The sequence below is a fragment of the Oxyura jamaicensis genome, chromosome 1, assembly GCF_011077185.1.
Source record: "Oxyura jamaicensis isolate SHBP4307 breed ruddy duck chromosome 1, BPBGC_Ojam_1.0, whole genome shotgun sequence".
In the NCBI taxonomy this organism is placed as follows: Eukaryota; Metazoa; Chordata; class Aves; order Anseriformes; family Anatidae; genus Oxyura; species Oxyura jamaicensis.
In genome coordinates this window covers 32,742,305-32,758,963 of record NC_048893.1, presented here as the reverse complement: position 1 = coordinate 32,758,963, position 16,659 = coordinate 32,742,305, and positions in this window count along the sequence as shown.

Sequence of the window (16,659 nt, the reverse complement as noted above, 5' to 3'; positions counted from 1 at the left end):
CATCTTTGCCACAATACTGGAGATCAAGAATACAAAAGCTCTTCTAACCATGCAGAATTTGAGGGCTACTGTTCTGTTAAGGAACATCCCCCTCTCTAACACCTTAAAGCTTTCTAATGAGGAAAACATTTCTGGAAGATCTTCTGTGAGATGAAAATATAACCTATTTTTTCACCTGATTGACTGCCCATGGATTTTTCCTAGGCTAACAGAAATGTAAGGCATTTTAGAGACCTTTAGGACATAGGATGATAAACAGCCCAAAATTTCAAGATTTAAAAAATCATTTTGATCAAAGAAAACATTCACAGCACCTGTATGTATTAGCTGCTGTGAAGCTGAGGCATTGTGCATGTAATGCAGGTCATCTAAAGCACTGCAAGGTGAACAATATTAAACGTTGTGCTATTTTTACCTCCAGCTCATTGAAGTGTTCCATTGTCACTACTATATTTGAGCAAAATATTTCTAATATATTGTCATTACCAATAGACAATACAACTTAAATATTTATTATATACATAGCAATGTATGTAACACATGGCATATAATGCATAAAAACATTCCAAACTCTCAAACAAATAAATGAGAGTCTACACCAGAAAGTATTCACAGTCTACATCAATACAGATGGTGTGTTTGTGTACAATTAAGAAAAGATTTTGGCTCTGATGATTAAACTTCATCATTTCTGCTTTTAATTGTGGCTCTGTTAGTAAATGTAGGAAAAATTCTACAGGTATCAGGTGACAAGTCCTGACTAATTTTCCCAAGAAAGATTATAAAACTAAGATTTTTTTTTTTTCTTAAAGGAAAGGAACTGTATTTTAGCTAAGTATCTCATTCTATTTGAACAGCTCTTCTGAAACTTAATTTATTTGTCTTTCCACACTTAACAGCATTTTCTATTGCAAATTTTACAGAATTCTGGCAGATTATCCTCCTGTTTTCCTAAAGCTTAGGTCATTGAACTCCTTTGAGAGGCCCATTGTCTTCCTTTTCCCCTAAAAAGGAAAATTTTCTTTCTCCTGTTACAAAGACACTGTCAGTACAAGAAGGACTACTTAATAAAGATAAATAATATTTGAGAATATTATTCTGGCAATATGTTCAGCAGGTTCTCCCACTACATTTTAGTACTACAAAGACAAAGGGAAAAGAGCTCTCAGGCTGCAGATGGATAAGAGCTCAGTTTTTAGCTCCCATTTTTCTGTAGTAGAGCTCTAGATGGAATAGCTTTCATTTTCTTCTCATATTTAACCTCAGAAAAGACTCTACAAACCTACCTTTAATAACTACATGGCAATAGTTTCCAGCTTTCCCACAATACATCTCACTTCATATGCCTTCTCTTCTTCCTTGTTCCCTCTCCCATTCTTCATTCCCAAGCTCACAGTTTGGACTCCAGCTCAAACCATTTCTCTCTATGTCAGAGTTATCCTTCTACAGTGTGTACAAAGGGCAGAGAGAGGGGGGCAGGAGAAATCCTGCAGCATTCACTGTGTACTGCAGAGTCTTAATCAGCTTGTCATACATACAGAAAAGCCTAAGTATAGCTGGGGCTACAACAAATTGGGGCTGCTTTCAGCTTCTGGTTGAACAAACCTCTGTAGATAGCTCTACAGAAACTTCCTTCCCTGGATCTCCATACCTTTTCCACATGTATAGTATTTCCAGGTGGAAAGAACAAGAGAAGCCTTGAAAAACTCAGAGGAAAAGACATTTCAAAATCCTATATACTATAGGGTTCTGTTCTGGAAATGTTCATATGATCAAAAGGTTTTATTTGAAAATGAAAATTTGAAAAGGGGTAACAGAATATTTTTAATATTTTCATTTTCTTTGTATAGAATTACTGCAGTTTATGCTGCACTCAACCTATAGCTTTAGCCAACTAAGAATTGCTTACTGTTTTGGTGTTCAATCTATCTTTGTCCAGTTGTGAACTACACTTTAATTACAAGTTCAGTAGAATTGTGAGTGTATGCTGGTATCTACCCATAACAACCATGCTGAACCATACATTCATTCTACCTTGTGTTCAGTTAGGTCTCTCTGATGTAGCAATAAACTCATTCTCCTCAGTGGTTCATGAACTGTATATTGAATAGTAAATAACACAAAAGAATGTCAAGGTATCTACTCAGGAAATTATTTACAGAAATCCTATAGATGGAGAAGTGGCAAGAAGTCAAGCTGTGTACTTATATAGGTGGATTTGCCTTTGAAGTACTCTTTTGTACAATCTCCTCTTTCTGAGTTCCCCAGCAATTACATCCTTGCCCTGCCTGTATTTTTTCCAAACAGTTGACTCAAAAAGAAGTGCTTACTCAAACCGAAGACTGCAATGAAGTGCTTTTCCTCATTCAGACAATGCCAAATCCGCCTTCCTAAACACAAATTTATCCAAAGAGATGGCTGGACATAACACTCTGCAGATTGGTTCTTGTCTCCCACTGTAGCTCCCAGTCTATTTTTCCTTTCTCCCTTTCCATCTCATTTTCTGGTGCACTAGTTCCTCCCCAGTGCAGCTCACTGAAGCAGCAGTTTTTAGAAGCAGCAGATTTTACATTCCTGTGTTAGTTTGCTGATGGTTTGGGAAGAAGAACTGGCTTTCTAGAGGCTGGACAAGCACTAGACCCAGCTGGAGGGAAGCAGCAGGAATATACAGCCAGATAGGTGAGGAGGCTGAAACATGACTGTCCCTGTAAAAGCAGCTAACAGGTAAGTTGGTGACAAGAAATCATACTTTAAGAGGCTTCTCATTCCCTTCTTATAGCTTTGACCTCTTTTAGAAGCAAAGGAGAGGGTATAATGAGAGCTATGTTGAGAGAATATTCTGTCATCACGTGGGAGTGTCTTAGGGACAAAGATTTTTCTGGAAGAGATTGTTTACCTTGCTATCTGCATGCATTATAGTATTTTCTGTATAGCTAAAATAAAAAGATCATCCACTAACCTTTAGGAAGAAAAAAAAAAAAAAGAAAAAAAAAAAGATAAAAAAATGCATATATCTTCCATACTCTAGAGTTTAAGCTGGAATGTACATATCTAGTCAAGAATATAGAAAGTATTTTACCAGCAACTGAATTCAATCCAACAAGCAAAATTCAGTTTCAATATTTGAAATTAACAATGGCCCCTCACTGACCACGTACCAAGAGGTGAGCTTCCAAAAGCCCCAATGCATCTTGAAGAATGCAAGTTTTTCTTTGATGCTGCCTGGCGCAGGTTGCTGGGCCATTATTTTATTAGATTCCTAAAAGATTAAAATTCCCTATACATTTATTTAAATATTCTTAAGGTTAGTATATTTTCTATTAAATAAATATATTTAAAATGGATTTCAAATTATGATCAGTTTTAACAAGATGAAAGAAAAACTAAAAATAATTAATTAATACATATCCATGTACAAAGTATCAAAGAGTCATCCCTGATTGTCTGGATGGAGGGTGTTTTTTGAATTTTGTAAAGAATTAGTGGCAAAAATACCTTCAATCTCTTATGTCAACTCTAGCTTCATAAAAATTATACTATACCATGTAACTGATTGAGGACTTAAATCACAGTAATAGATATAACACTGGTATTTCTCCTTTTACCAATCATTATCTTTTATTTTTCTTTTTTCTTTTTTTTTTTTTGTTTAAAAGCTCATGTTTCTTTTCATTTCTGTTTTTTGTTCGTTGAAGTCTCTTGTCATTTTTCAGAGTGGATTTCTATAGCACAGACAAATGTCCATAAAGATCCTGTATGAAGAATTCTCAAGGAGATTCACTGTAAATAGTTTGTTGTTGTTGTTGTCGTCAGTATTTTGTTGTTGTTGTTTTGTATTGTTTTAAAGAAAAAGAAGTATGCCTTTCATTGCATAGCAAATGCAAATGTTCTTAAAACAACCAATAAAGATGAAATGACATTAGGATAATTATTCTTTTGAAAGCAATGATTAGGAAACAGTGTTAGCACGGGTGAATGAATTAAATGAATTCCTTACTTATTACTTGTTATAAAGCATATTCATAGCTTTCCTCTCAGCAACTATGATAAAATATAATATTAATTGAAACTTAATAATTGTCCTAAATCTATCTTTGTGTTATTAATATATATACTGGAAATATTATTAATTACATGTGTTACTTCAAAGATACTAGCTATTCTATATCAAAGCTCCTTCTGAATTTCTAAAGTAGTGCTTTACTATCCAATATTTTACTTACTACCAAACAAAGCTTTAGGAGATGACTGGATTAATTTTCCTGAGAACATTGCTAAGATGTAGAAAGACTTCCAAAAAATTGCATGAAAGAACTGCCAAAGTTTGACATTAAATAGCAGTTTGCAAAAAGGTAGATCAACAAAGCACTTGCCACTACTCCAAATATAGGGTACTAAATTAAATGCCTAAACACAAAAGTCAAAAAGAGTTCCATGCCCCTACTTATTACCCATCAGTCACACCAAGCATTAAAATGTTAGTCACTGAAGTAGTACAAGATTTTAGGAAGTTTAAAGTTGAAAATGATGGAATATATTGGATAATTGCCTAGAATAGAAAGTGACTAAAAAGTTATCATTTTTCCAGAACATTGTCTTTTTGCTCATGAATCAGATTATTTGGTTGAGAAACCAAAAATCAAGACAGTGATAAACCCTGTATTCTTCCAGTTCAGAAGTTAAAAAAAAAAAAAAAAAAAAAAAAGAGAGAGAGAGAGATGCAGAGGATCTATTAATTCTAAATCTTTGAAAGACTTAGTCATCTCCTGATTCAGTTAAGCCAATAAGCACAACCAGTATTTCTTCCATATGACAGAGCAATTTAAGTACCTGATATTTTTATTGCTTTTATTAAAGAACTGAAGAAGGGTTTCTAATTCAATAGAAAGGAAATCTGGTTTGCGTGTAAGTGGATCCTAATTTCCAATCAAATACAGCTTGCCACAACTTGCAACCTGTACATTAGTTACTTAGTCAAGACTAAATGTATTGTTTACATTTTTCTATGTTGTAAACACTTTAAAACCATTTATAAATACATGCAATACTGTAGAAGTTTTTCAGCTTAGTTGCATTTTGTCTTTTGCACATCAATACAAATCTTCAACTTAAAAGTGTAAAGGTCAAATTTAACTGAAAGTCAGGTTTCAAATGAGTTATAGTTAGCATACTATTATGCAGAATCTTAATTACCATGAAAATATTAAAAAAAAAAAAGTTAAAAACAAATAAATTGTTTTCCTGATCATTAATTTAAATCATGATTAAAAATCAGTGAATTAAAATGCTTAGGTTCAATTTTATTAATAGGCATAAAGCAGACAAAGGCTGAAGCGTGTATTATAATAACTGAGAATTTATCCTTAGACAAGATCTGAAAGTGAAACAAGAGGACTTTTCTTTGACAATCCAAACACTGAACTGCTGTTTTAAAAATATTAGACATGATCCTCACCTTGCCTTTGAATAAAAACATTGACTTCTCAAATAAGTAATCAAATAGATTAAATAATTCAAAAATTGTGTTTCATTCCATTTGCAATGTTATGGTGATATGTGAAAGACAAATTATTTTTTCCTTCAGTCATGGATTAGATAAATTGTTCCAGAGAATCTTCTGGATTTCAATGTCAGTAGGTTATCAAATGCTCCAGTTTGTTGGAGATTAAACCTGTGACATCAACCATGGTCTTTTTCTAATTACACAAATAATGTAAGCAGTAAAGCCCTGGATTACACTTCTTCCTAAAAGTAAGCAATCTGCTGTTCTAATTCTGGCTTGCACTAAGCTTGAATCAAATTATATGCATGTTAGACATATCCAGGATAAACACACAATTTCAGAATCAAAAAGGATTTCTTGCAATTGCATGTTCCAGTCTTTTTCAGACAGACTCTGTATCAGTAATGTTTATTACTCCTAAGCAAAGCTAGGTCAATTTTTAATCATTTAAACAAAAATAGCTTTCTTATTTATAACATGCAAAAGCATGTTTTTTTCCTACTCAATCATTCACAAGCTTGAAGATAAATTCCCAATCAGAGAAGGCTTATTGAGTCATGTGTTGGTATGATGTAGCAGAAAGGCATGATAATGGATTTGGGCATGGGTTTTTGTCAGGGTCATGCCGAATTGTTGACATCTTGGAAGGCCTTTGTCTTCCACACCTATCAGTGAGATGCATATGTTGAAGATGCAAACGGAGCTAATGAATTAAAAAGAAATCATACCAAATCAAGGTTAAAATAAAGCAGGGGTAACTAGGGGTGAGGATGAGTAAATAATGAAAAAAAAATATCAAGGGAAGTGGTGGACGCCCTATTTATTAATGTTGATAAATTGTGCCTGAATACATTTCTGAAAAACATATTGTACAAGTATCTGTGTTATTGCAAGGAGACCAGTATGAATCTTAGGCTGCTTGCATAGTCAACACAAGAAGGTATCACAACCCCTTCTTTCCCTGAAGTGCATGCAGTGAAGAAGCAGCTTAATACTGAGTGTCACAGGTGATCCTGCCCCTGGCTTTGCCCCTTGAAAGTCCAACAGTTTTCATTTACCTCGCTATCTGATCAGGCGTTATTGGCATGTCTGTATTCTTGGAAATTTATTGCTTATTGATGATAATATTGATGATGGTAAATATTAGCTTTACATTTCCGAAATTAACTTTTGATTAGCAGATATCTAAAAGGAAATCAGGTTTTTCTTATATATATATATATATATATGCATTAAAGAGGAAGCCTGCTGTTTTTATTGCTGTGCAGAGCTCATTTAAGACATTTACTTAAATACTGATTTCACTGCAGAACAGAGACACCAAAGGAAAACCTGCTCAGGAAAGGGATGCTACTATTTGTTTGTTTGTTTGTTTGTTTGTTTGTTTTGTGTGTGTGTGCTATACTCAAGCTTCACTTTCTGGAATCGTTACCTCTAAATACAAGTAAAGTGATTGATCACTTTATTAACCTGCAAAGGAAGAATTCACATTGTAACATATAACACATGGTTTAAAAAGTACTTTAGAAGTTACATTTCTTACCTCAAAGTAGAAGCAGATATTACATAAAATCTGGGGGAAAAACAGAGAGGAAAAGATAATAAAAGTGTATACGTCCAGTTTCCCCATTTGCCCGAGGTCATTTAGGAAGTCTATCATTAGCTGTCTCTGTTCCTCATGCTTTTCATCTGTGAAACGATAGTAATTGTAGGAGCCATCTTCATAAAGCTCTTGCAAATCCATGCATTGATATCAATATATGAGCTCAGCAATATCACTGTTATACTCCTCTGTGCCCAACTCTCAGAAAGAACAAATGTTGAACTACACAAATCAAACAGCATTCATAAAAGTTAAGCAATTGATTCTGTGCTCATTCTTTCACCCCAATATGTTGAAGAAGTTCCAGAATTATACTGGATGGTCTGATCCAGTATAATTTTATTATCCAGTATACTAAAGTCTTGTACTAGCACAGTACTTGTAAAGCGATTTGTCCTCTCTCTGACTGCCCATGAGAAAGTAATCCAGGTTTGTCAGAACATCAATTCCTTTGAATTTTCTTTCTGATCTGATTGGGAAAAGTTGAGGGTTTTCAAGTTTGTTCATTTCAGATTTCTCCAAGCTGTTTTCCTGTCTGGAAGTCAATTAGACCTGAAAGCACCATTACCTAAGAGTGTGACTTTACACTGAGAAGGTAGATCCTCCTGCCTTGCCTGAACCTTGCATGGCTCCAAAGGGACTTTCCTGGCTTCCCAAATTTTTATGAAGACTATGTGGAGAGCTCCCAGAGCTATCAGAAAAGGAAGTGGAAACAAGGCAATCTAATACCACAACACAGCCAGAAATGAGACATCAGTCATATCTGTGATCTTTTTGTGACAGAAGAGTAAGATGTTTTTTAAGATTATAAGTGCTTACAAAACATATAAATGTCATGTAAATTAAGTGTTTCAGAATAACAATTTACTACCACACAAGGTACTAAATGATTTGGAATGAATGTACTGATCCCAGGCCGAACACAGGCTTCATAAAAGCAGAACTGTGCACTCATACAAAGTCCAGCAGAGTCTCAGACCAGAGTTGAAAACTGCAAGAAGGCTGCAAGAACTGCATTTCATTGTAGGGGGTATCACTATAAAGCATAACCATTGTTTAAATTTGATATTTTACCTTTAAATTATGAAGTATTGAGTTCTTCTTTCAATGATAGAATTCCTGAGGCTTTGTTTCTTACAGATCTTGCAGCCCTGTCACAGTAAAGCCAGGTTCACTCCTTGAGATGAGCCCCCATCACCTCCCCACATTGCCACCCATCTCCCCCCAAAACCCCTCACATCCATGTCCTCCAAGCCTGGTGCTGGAGCTGGTTCCTAGCTCTGCTGTGCTCAAATGCTGTTCAGCATTCACCTGGTGACCAGAAGACAGAGCAAGCAACCTACAGGTTTTCCCTTAGGAAGGGTTTCTTTTACACAGTTTGATATGCAATAAATTTTAGTAACTTAATAACAAAGCATCTGTTCATCTAAGAAATGTGATTAACATTGGAGAGTAGAGTAAAATTTTGTTACCACAGAACAGAGATGCACACAGGGACCTAGGGACTGCGTAATCCTTATTGCCTTAGGAAACCTGCTTAATGATTCTGTGTTAATGAAACCCATGCAGGAAATCTGCATGCATCACCTTACACTTTCAAAGAGAATCTTAGCAAAGTTTTTCCTCAATTTGTTTTTGTTGATTTAGACCCTTACTGCCATAACCAAACCAGGTGCTGCCCTAAGTATTGCCCACACTTGTAAATTTTTACAATATTTGGATGCAAGACATATACACATTCTCTTTTATTTAGGAAGCTTTGTCATACAACATTGAAACAATCAAATACTGATAATCAAAATATCAATGTAGATTTTCAAACATTCTTAATTAGTTTTTGTTTGTTTGTTTGTTTGTTTTTCCTCCCAGTGTACTTTTTAAAAAATACTGCTACCTGGCAGCATTTTGTGATATGCTTGGGTGGATGTAAGGATAATTGTAAAGCTGATTTCCCCGAGAACCTTGAGTTCTCCCAAGTTAAATCCTTAGGCTGAATGGGGCAGCTATTGGGAGCAGGAGGAGGCTCTTTTAACTAGTGCTGAATGCATGCAGAGCCAGACTTCACTGAACAAAAGCTTAGCTTCCAGTAAAATCTCCTTCCCATTAGATTAGGAACACGTAAACTGGGGGAAGGGAGAGAAGGCAGAGACAAAAGTACATTTCTGTCTTCTGCAAAAATGGTGGGAATATAGAGAAGAGCTCTGTGAGTCCAGACGGATGTTTTAGAGTACCCACATGCTTCACTGTGTACAAGTGGTTGTGTCAGAAAGCTCATAGAAAGCTGCTAGCCCCTGCAATTACCCACAATGAAATTAACATTTTTAACCAAAGCAGCACTGACTGATTCAGAGGGTTTCTGCTCAGGAGAAAACCTGTCAGTCACCTCTGCCAGGACTGGGGATCTAGGATTTCTCATCTTGGACAAGTTGAAGTGGAACACGGGAACTGGTTGCTCAGAGAGGCTGGAAACCAGGCCAGAGAAATATTGGGCCAATGTGGAATATTGTGTCTCCAATTGTGAGATTTTCACAAGGCTATAAGGAACTGAAAATAGGGAATTGCAGTGGTATGTGCTTAGCGCCCATAACAAACAATGGTGTTAGCAGTCCTTCCAAAATTAATCCCTTGTCCTCTGCTTACTAATTGATAGGACAGACTAATAATGTAGACCACAAATTCACATGAGAACATACCTTTTCTATAACTTCAAGTATCTACCAGCTACATGCTGTCAGTCCAAACCAAACTGAAAATCAAGTCTGGTTAAAATTAAATTTTGATATGCCTTCATTAAATGAAGGAATGGCCACATCTCACAAGCACTGTCTCAGCTCAGGTAATAATAGCAGTTGCAGTAGCTTTGCTAAACACAGAGCTTCCAGGAACATTTTTTTTTTTTTTCTATCATACCAAATTAAATTTCCCTGAAAAAAAAAAAAAAAACTATTCCTCCACCATTATGACAGGGTCCAGAACAGTCTGAGAGAAGTAAATAACTGCTGGAAAATCACCATCAGAGGTGAATAGACAGGGTCAGAAAATAGAGTATTGACTGTATCCTCCTAGTTCCCCAGCCAAAAGATCTGAAGAAATGTAAAGACAAAATCATCCTGCAGCTGCTAACAGCACTACCCAAACAATGGAATAAACAGCATAGATGACCTGATAGCCTCAGTAAAACCATTCATATGTACCAGCTGAGGACATGCTTTGATGCTTAGCTGGGTCCAAGCCACGGGTCACATCATAAATCTCATAAGTAACAAAAAGATAAAAGAAAACTTGCTGGTGCTGATGACTGAAGAAGAGAAAGGTAGCAATGATGAAAGATGAAAAAGACAAAGTTGCTCCAATACAAAAAGTCTATCTCACTCTCAAAATTTAGCTCTATGAGTTGGGAAAATTCCCCTCATTTAAATTGGAAAAAAACAAACAAAAAAAAAAAAAAAAACTAGCAAAAAAAAGAATCAGATTCTTGCCATAGTCTCTACTCAAACCATCATACCAGTTTTCATGATGTCCTACTGAATGCAAACACAACTACAGAAATCAACACTAGCAAATCCAGAGAGAGAGGTATTAATGGATCTATGTAAGGCAAAGAGTTACTGGAAAGGATTCCCAGATTGTCATCTCCTTGCACCTTCTCCCAATGTGTATGATCAGAATTATTGTAGTTATGCCATGAAAACAGGGAGTTATTTTTAAACTCCAAAGAAGGTATTTGGAATTCAAACTGCTAATCATATTTGCGTAGAAAGGGAAGGAAAGTTCATAATAACATACATATGTATTGTACTGCCTTATTTGTGTTCATTAAAAGCAGATGCTTTCTGTAGCCAAAAGAACAGAAGCTTGAATCAATAGAAAAGCAGGCTTGGCTGGTTAAAGCACAGCAGTTATTTTACTTCAACATGTGTTGTTTTTCAAGCTTCTAGCAGTCAGCTGTCTGCTGGAAAAAACATGGTCATCCATGAGGGCACAGGGAGTTGATCAAGTAATAAAGGCTTTGCCTGATAAAAGTTGATCTAGTTCTAGGGGAAAAAGAGCAAAACTCCTTCTACAGGTCACAATAGCATTTTATTTCCACTGCTTCAAATGCAGGATTCCTGTTTAATGTGTTTTATTTATTAATACAAATAAAACATTGCATTGTTGTTGTTTTTTTCTTTTTTCTTGAGCACAGTAGAACATGCAATAATAAGCCTATAAAAATCATCTGAAGGCAGATCTGACATTCTTCCAACATCAAGATTTGCTGCTTTATAAATCTCTTCCGTCTGGTTACTTACTGACATGAATGATAGAGATGTCTGTGTCCTGGGCAAAAAAAAATAAATAAATAAAAAATGGCATCTTAGATACCATCATGATCTTAGACAGTCTCAAATTTTGCATTTTAAATTTGTGGCAGATCTCAAAAGCACTACAGATGAAACTATAGTCCAAGAAAGGAAAACATAAACTGAGTTCAGGAAATAGTGATAATGATGGGACGAATTTACCTGAATGAATAATGGATGGAGGGATGTCCACTCTGCCCTGCACTTTTAAAGCTTTTTGAATTGAGCAGGTCAGAAGACTCTAAAGAGTTGTTTACCAGAATTATCCAATGCCTTTTTAAATTCAGTAATATCTACCACAGTAATTCTGTTTTGTCAATTAGATCAGCTGTAAATGAGGCTACACTGACTCCTAAGTGAAAATACCTACTGAAATAAATTACACCATATATATATATAGGCATAAACACAGATGATAACAGTCCACCATAGTTGAAGGCACAAATGGCAGAGATGATGCACAGGGTCTTCCACTTTCTCTTCTCAGGCTCTGAGTACTGTGGTCTTATGCTCAGCTGTTCTGTTTCTAAGGCGGTACCAAAAGTAAATGAGGTTTATGCAGACAGGCTGTCTGTCTCTAGCTTTCTGTCTCCCTGGGGACTTCAAGTTTCAGTCAAACTTACAAAGGAGTGGAAGCCTCTGTCATAATGGTAGACCTACAAGGCTAATAAAAATAATCACCTAGATAAAGTAGAAATAACAAGCAAATGCTCTAATTGTGTGAAAAAGCACTGAGCAAGTCAATGTGAGCTTTGTGGCTTTACTAGCAACTCCATATGGACAGGACACATGGCAGATGCTCTGATCACATGAAAAGCTTCAATTGGAGCTTGCAATCAAATGTAAGACACAAAGATTATAAATAAATAAATAACTTCCTGGTTTCAGGTGCTGAAAGAACTGGTTGCTTTTGCACGACACAAAAAATGAGTATAGAAATGGGAGGCAGAGAAAATCAGTCTCTACCATATGCTCTTCTATGCTCCCAAACATTTCTGCTTTACTTAAAGTTACCACGGGTGGCTACAGCAGTGGCTTGTGGAAGCTTCCACTTGCAGCAATTTTTCTTGCACAAGAACAAATGGTGCTTAATATTAATCATTTTTCAAATTATTTTCCCTCATTTAAAATTTTGTATTAAGTCCTAAGCTTGTCAAGTTTTTTCCAACTATACTTGGAATTAAAATGACAAGCTGTTTCTAAATATTTTGAAACTATTCTGAATACATTATCTTTTTCTCAGTTCTCAGTTTTTCAAAACTAAAGTACTCAGATGCCATCAGCCATGTATGCACAGAGTATTCTGTCAAGTCCACAATTTGGTCTCTACTTTTGCTAGATCATATGCCTCAAAACACAGTCAAATAATACCTATATATATATATATATAGGTATATAGTTCTTGCCCTTTATACCAATAAAAAATTTAGAGGGCACTTAAAGCCAATCCTCATTACGAACTTTGCCTAGATTAGATGCTGACAGTGATTTTTACTTCAGTGCAAGACACAAGGCCTACCAAGAAAGCAGGGGATTCCAGTTGCTGCAAACTCAAACTTTGGAATAAACTGTTCTGAACAACTGTGACCATTTCAGCCCTGAAATCTAAGGATCAGGACAAAGAACAGAACGGTCCTCTGCAAAATCTGAAATGGGTCAGAAGCATGCTTAATGTGATGGGGCACACCAGTACTCCCATGGGTACTGCAAATGAAAAGGCACCACACGGCCATTATGGAGATACGTTGTTGTGCTGGACCACGGGGTTTATGAGCAACACACAGCACAAAACTCTACCCTTACAGTAACCCTTGTTGATTTCAGGATGCTTGGCTATAAATAACAGGAAAATGTGTTGGTTTATTTCAGTTCATACATTGCCAAAATAAATAAGCAGGGAAGCTGCATTCATATCCAGGTTCACAGTGTCAGTTCCTGACATTATTTTTCATATATCAAATTTATATATATGTTTTCAAAAGTAACTAATGATAATGTATGGTTACTCTCATCCCTGTTATTAGTTCAAGTGAAGTCAAATCGGTTTTGGCCTAGACTAGTATGGATCATAAAAGCCTTTGCAAAGTATGTGTTGTTCACCAAAGTACTATATATTTTTCTTTATTTCCTGTTATTTGGCAAATGCTTGCTAAGTGCTAGTAGTAAAATGTTTGCTTAAAAAAAAATAATAATAAAAATAAAGTACAAAAGGACACTAGCTGGCAGAAGATGTCATAGTAATCATTAGGAATTCCAATTTGTTGCTTTGCAAAAGGTAAAAATATGACATTGGTTCACATCTCACAAAGAGCATTTCCAGTCCCTTACAGCCATAGTGCATGATTATGGGTAGTTACAGATCTATAACTGCCTTTTGTAGAGATTTGTGGGCAGAAAATTATCTGTCCTTTGCAGCCATAAAACTACATCCCCCAGAGCAAACTCACAGCACTGATGTACCAGACCTAGAGTCTTTGCATCAGCCTCCACACACCCGCAGCACCATGCTCCGAGGCAAGTTGTGCTGGTCACACAGCGGTGGCCCACGTCTAGCGCCTTGAGTCATATGATAAGGAAAAGATGCAGAGGAAGGCTGCAGGGGGGGACCGATCTTGTAGACAAGCTTTTAAAATCCTTTTTTTTTTTTTTTTTTTTTTTTTTCTCCTTTTGCATGGGACCCTTGTCTTCAATGTGTCACCTCCTGTGCTCTTCCCCAAGCTGTGAGTCCAGGCACAAGCCAGAGTCACCTGAGAGATCAAACTTAAGACTGACCATTCCTTAACTGCCAGAACCAGCATGTGGGGTCTTGGTGTGGGAGGGAAAATGTGCAGAAAATCCATGCAAAGTGTGAGGGGGAGCAGGAGGTAGGAGCTAATTAAATGAGTCACACACTCAAAATGAGACACTTCACAGAACCTCCTCAAGTTTCCTACCAGTGCCGCATATCCACAATATGGGTTTCCAATGATAAGTGTAGCCACTCAAGTGCAAAGAAGCCCATTCCTCCATCTGTGAACCATTAAAGTCAAGAGAGGGAGATCTCCCATCTTCCTTTTCCCCATGTCTCATATTACAAATCTAGAGGTTAATCACAAATACTGCATATATTGCCATGGGGTAGTATTAATGTTTTAATAAAAATAATAAAAAAAAAAATCCACTTGCATATTCTCTTTTTAGATGTTGTTTTAGAGTTACTGCAGTAACTCACCACAGCCCATTATACAGCAAAATGAGTGATATTCTAAAAAGCTTTCCTGCATTTGGGTATGAGAGAGACATTTGGCATCTCAAGAAATAAGTAACATCTGAGTGCATTCAAAAATCACCTTTTTAAGTCTATCAGCAAGGTTTATTTGCATGGAGAACTGCATTTTAAAGGTTAGGTTACCTACCTGTTATCACACAAATGCTATCGTACTGCTTTAAAAGAGAGTGCTATAGGCCATGACAAATTACTTTGCCAAATGTTCTGACTATTAAAGGCTAAATTCAGTGAACCAATAACTTTCTGTTAATTTGTAACATTTTCTGAAGTGCTGCCTTTGGAATAGAAAATGAAAATAAATTATCCTCCAGTGCTTAAAGATGCCTTCCTTGCATGTAAATGCGATCCAAAGACTTGAAGACTACTGAACAAAGTTTCTACGTGCATTTGAGATCTGCAAACTCTAAGATTCAAGGACCCTAACAATCCACGGGAACACAGCAGCCACTGACACTTACTCACCTGTATTGTTCCTAAACCCTCAGGTTTCAAACTAATCTAGTCCAAAATAAACACGTCTTAGAGTTCTCATTTCTTTTCATAACACAGAGGAAGCACACCTCTGTACTGTGAACACCTAGGTACAAGCTCTTTGACAGTCTTAGAAATCAAACAGGATATAAACTGTGCATTTTATAAATTATGCAGATGGGACTAGCACACAAGACAACCCTTAAAGTAAAACAATTTATGTAACTGACAGAGACATCTAAGATATATCTATCTGCTGGTCTTTTTCCCATACTCAGTCCTATGAAATCCTAGAGGTAGCAAAGACATCAGAGAAGACTGCAAGTGACAACAGCAAATCTGCCCAACTGAGAAACTGACATTTGAGGTTCTAAAGGAACATCTGAATGGAGAAAGGGCAAGAAGTCAGGGCCAAATCAATAAACAGAAATACTGAAAAGCTTTTATCCTGAAACATTCTCCTCCCTAATGAGAACCTCAACTTAATGCCAGTCACTCTGTTTCCCTGTTCATATGGTATGTACGTACCAGCTGGTGGCAAGTCTGAGAGCAGAGTGGGGAAAGATGATACTCCAGACAGATGATACTCCATAGCTCTTTGAACATCCCCTCCAGACCTGCAGATCTATAAACCTGAAAATAAGGAGCAATAGAATAGGTTTGAGTGACAGAGAGGAACAAAAGCACTTCTGAGGATGTAAGGATGGGGAGAAAGGAATCGCTTGTTCCTTTAGGGAGTGAGTACAATCCTGCTGGGTAAGAGTTCCAGTCACTGGGCTAAAGAATCAGTCTTTTATTTTCTTTCTCCTTAGTCTAATGAATAGCAGTTATTCACATGGGGGAGTGATAAGGACCTTTTCAGCAGGAGAAAGAAAAGAGACCGAGCCCTTAGAGACTGAGAAGGCTGGTGAGCAGAGGTGGAATGGAAGAGCTGTACACTGGGCAGAAAACAGAGCTGGAAAGAGCAATTACAGCCCTCAGGTGACAGTCCTGCTCATCATCTGACATACACTGACAGCCTTAAAACCCAGGCCTGCCTCTACCATTGGTGCCAGACCTCTTTGTTCTCATCAATCCCTGAAATACGACAGTATTTGACCCTCCAATCTCCATCTCCCTGGACATGACAGCAGTCATGTTCTGCTTCAGGGCATGCCAAAAGCATTACGGTCTTGACTGAGTTCCTGTGCATGTATCTCACACCGAAGCCCAGACAGGATCCATGCACCCAGTGCACTCTCCCACAGGGGTTGATCAACTAGGTGTTGTCCAAGCTTCTTGGTTTTAGACAAAATATAATGTTAGATATTGCTTTCTCCTAAAACATGGCGGGGGAAATAGGCAATACTATTCCTCTTAGGTACACACAAATCAGCGTTTAAGTCCCCACGCAGCAGCAGCTCGGAATTCATACATGTGGGACTGCAGCCCAAAGCCTCCAGCCCACTGAATTACACTGACCATCGGACTG